Below are 3,613 nucleotides of genomic sequence, written 5' to 3' on the forward strand. Positions count from 1 at the left end.
GTGCCATTTCAGCAGCCTCCTGGCCTGTCAGGGCCCCCCCTCTGCTTCATGGTCTGAGGGAACGTGTTCTTGCCTGCCTTGTTGCTGGGGGCTGGGCCATGGGGTCATTTAGTGCCAAACACAGAGCTGGGAGGGGTTTGGACACCCAGGACCTGAGGGTGCAGGCTGGGCGGGGCGCTGCAGCCAGCTCTGCCGAGGAGCCTGGTGGCTCCCAGCTGCCCCAGGGTCCAGAGGCCATGGCAGGCATGTGGCCCATGGTGGCGTTTGGGGCGGGAATCCCACTGCTTCAAGCCTTCGGTGCGAACACAACTGCCAAACCCACTGAGTACGCGCTGCTGCAGGGGAGGCCAGCCGCCCGCAGACGCCCGCTCGCGCCTGGCGGGCACATCTGCGTACACGGCCTGCCGGGCGGGGGCGCTGGGCCTCTGCGCTATGCTTCTGGGGGTCCTGGGCCAGGTGGATGTGAGTGCGAGACCAAAGTGGCTGGACCAGGCCCCCAGGAGCTCCCGAGACAACGCGCCGCCCCCGTCCTGGACGCTGTGGGCGTCGATAGGGCATCTGCAAGCAGCTCGGGTCCCACGCCGCCCTGACCCCATGGGGCAGCGGCGGGGACAGGCCCCGGGACCAGTTTCGCTTTCTCAGGATTTGTCAGCGGGAGCGTGCCAGCTGTGCAGACGCAGCCCCTCCTGGGGAGCCCGTGTTTCTGGAGCCTCTAAGCCAAAGAGTCCGTTGGCTGTGGTGGGGGCGGGGAGGCCCCACCTGGACCGGAGCGTGTGGGGTCCCTGCGCCCCGCCTGGCATCTGCGCACGCGTCGACTGCGGAAGCAGAATCGACTGCTGGGGTCACCGCGGCCAGGGCCGCAGGGGCGATGCGGCTCCCCGTTTACATTTAGCTGGGTGTTTACGTGTGTGAGTGGCAGTGGGGTCCCCGCCGGCCCCCACCCCGCGAGCCTGCTGTGTCACTTGGAGGAGGTGCTAGTCCTGGTCCCCGCACGCCCGCATGCCCCACACAGCTGCCCGCAGCCCGTCCCCGGAGCGAGCAGTGGTCCCGGCGGCCGCGTTCCTCTGTCCTCGGCCCCCTTCTCCATCCCCACCTCCCCCCGGTCGCTGTACAACTTTTTTATTCGTAAAGTCGTGTCCCCCACTCCAGCCCCCAACCTGGGATCAGTAACTTATTTGTCCGGCTTTGTGGAGGCTCCGCTGTGTTTGTCCTCAGGTGGGCTAGGGGTGTCTTTCAGAAATGGTTATTTTATATGATTTGTCATGGAATTTGTTCTAATAAATCATTCTATCACGTGGCAACACAGTAGCGCCCTCGCCTTGGCTTCGCTTCGCCGCCGGTGGTGGTCGTGGCGGGATGCTTGGTCCAAGGGGTCTCCCTTCTTGAGGCGGACACTGCCATGCAGAGACACCGCCACCAGGTGGCAGCCTGGGCGAGAAAGCGAAGCAGGGCAATGTCCTGATGCTCCTGCGGGAGAGGCCGCTTTACGCAGAGTTCAAGGTTGTGGTGTCCAGGAGCACCCCGCCCAGGCAGGCCGAGCACGCAGACCGCAGAGGGCGGGCAGGGCGCGGGCCCCCTGCCCCTCCCAGCGCCGCTCTCCGGCTGCTGTGGAGGGCCTGACCCCAACTCCGTGCTGACGTCACACTGCCCAGTGTCCACAGCGCTGCGTCTTCGAACTGAGGTGTTCGCATCCGCACCTCCAGAGACACGGTCCCTGAGGCACGGGGAACAAGTCTGGCTGGAGCAAGTGTCCAGCGTGCTGGGGGCTCACAGAGCTGGCCACCACCACAGAGGGCTCACTAGGTCACTTGACCAGCAAAACGGGAGTCACTTGTACCCCAGCACTGCCCGGAGCCAGCCCTGTCCCCACACCGGCGCTGTTCCCCATGCAGTCAGAGCTGGTCGGGCCCCCTGCTATGCAGCAGGGACCTTCGGGCAAAGGGGGAGATGGGGCCCTCTGCTGCTCCCTCCTGGCCTCGCCTCCCTGACCCCCGGTGGCCCCGCAGGGACTCAGTGCATCAAAACACAACTTTAAGTGAAAAGGAAAAATAGAAACTATACTTAGATTCAATAAGTAACTTGTATCCAAAGTACATGAGAACTACCACAAGCCAGAAAAAGACGGGTGACCCGATAAAAATGGGCAAAGGACTTGAACGGTTCACAGAAGGAGGTCGTCCCAGTGGTCAGACCACCAGTCAGAAGAAGCTGCACATCATCTGGCTCAGAGTACAAATTAAAACCGTGACGCCCGCCAGAAACACTCAAGCCAGGGGCCCTGGAGGCAGGGCTGGTGAGAGGGGCCGTGTGCCGGTTTGGGGAACACTGCGGTATTTACTAGAGCTATGACACGCCTCCCTGAGACCCACACTTCTAGCTGCACACCTGGGAGAGTGCACACGAGCGCCCGAGGACAGGCACAGTGCTCGCAGCCCACAGTGGACGCAGCCCCGGCCACTCCTGGCCACCGACCGGCACGGAGCAATGGAGAGGCCACACCGGGTGCACGCACTGTGACCCCAGCGAGGGAGGGGTCGGCCCACCTGCTGGAGGCAGCCATCGCCTGAGGAGGTGGGGGGACCGGAGGGCGTGTGCACGGGGGCGCGGCGTGTGAAAATCCATCACATCGCACCCTCGAAAATCGGTGCCCTCCGCGTCGGCATCACAGCGGGGTGGAGGGGAAGGTGGCGAAGAACAGGAAGCGGACTTCTCGGCCTCGGGTCGTCCCTAACGGCCTCCCGGTGCCGGTCGCACGTCTGCGGCGGTGCCTTCCGTCTCGCTCCGGGGGTCAGTCGGTACCGGCTGCTTTTTCGGGCGGCCTGGGCTTTACCGGTTGCAGAATCGGTGCCCTCTGCGTCGGCATCACAGCGGGGTGGAGGGGAAGGTGGCGAAGAACAGGAAGCGGACTTCTCGGCCTCGGGTCGTCCCTAACGGCCTCCCGGTGCCGGTCGCACGTCTGCGGCGGTGCCTTCCGTCTCGCTCCGGGGGTCAGTCGGTACCGGCTGCTTTTTCGGGCGGCCTGGGCTTTACCGACTTTCCCGTTCTTTTCACAGAGCCAGCTTTCGGCTTCGAGGATTTTCTCCGTTACACGTTTCTGTTCCTCTAGTTTCTGCTCCGACTTTTTCTTCCTTTTTCCTGTTTTAGGGTCTTTTCTCCCTTCCTTTCCTTCTTCCTTTCTATTTCTCAAGATGGATGACAGGACTTCTTTTTTTCTGATATGCATTTCCTCCGAAACATGACTTTCGCTGACCCCGTAAAGCTTGGCATATTATGTTTTCATTTTCATTCCGGTAAAACAGTTCCTCGTGCCATTACAATTTCTTCCTTGGCTGGTGAATTAGTTCGATGTGTGTCGCAAAATAACCACGCGTTTGAGGATTTGCCGGGTATTCTTTTGTTATGGATTTATAGCCTGTTCCCACTGGGGTCAGGATATCTACTTAAAATGATTTCAGTCATTGGAAAGATATGGAGAATGCTCTACAGCCCAGAACATGAACAAGTTTGATAAATGTTCCCTGGGCTCTGGGAAAGAGTATGAACTCTTCCATGTTAATTCTGCGCTTACTGCCCGCGGCCACGCCCCCCGGAACGCGCCCGGTCCCGTCTGGTC

This window comes from Pteropus alecto, unplaced genomic scaffold (genome assembly GCF_000325575.1).
Source record: "Pteropus alecto unplaced genomic scaffold, ASM32557v1 scaffold8, whole genome shotgun sequence".
In the NCBI taxonomy this organism is placed as follows: domain Eukaryota; kingdom Metazoa; phylum Chordata; class Mammalia; order Chiroptera; family Pteropodidae; genus Pteropus; species Pteropus alecto.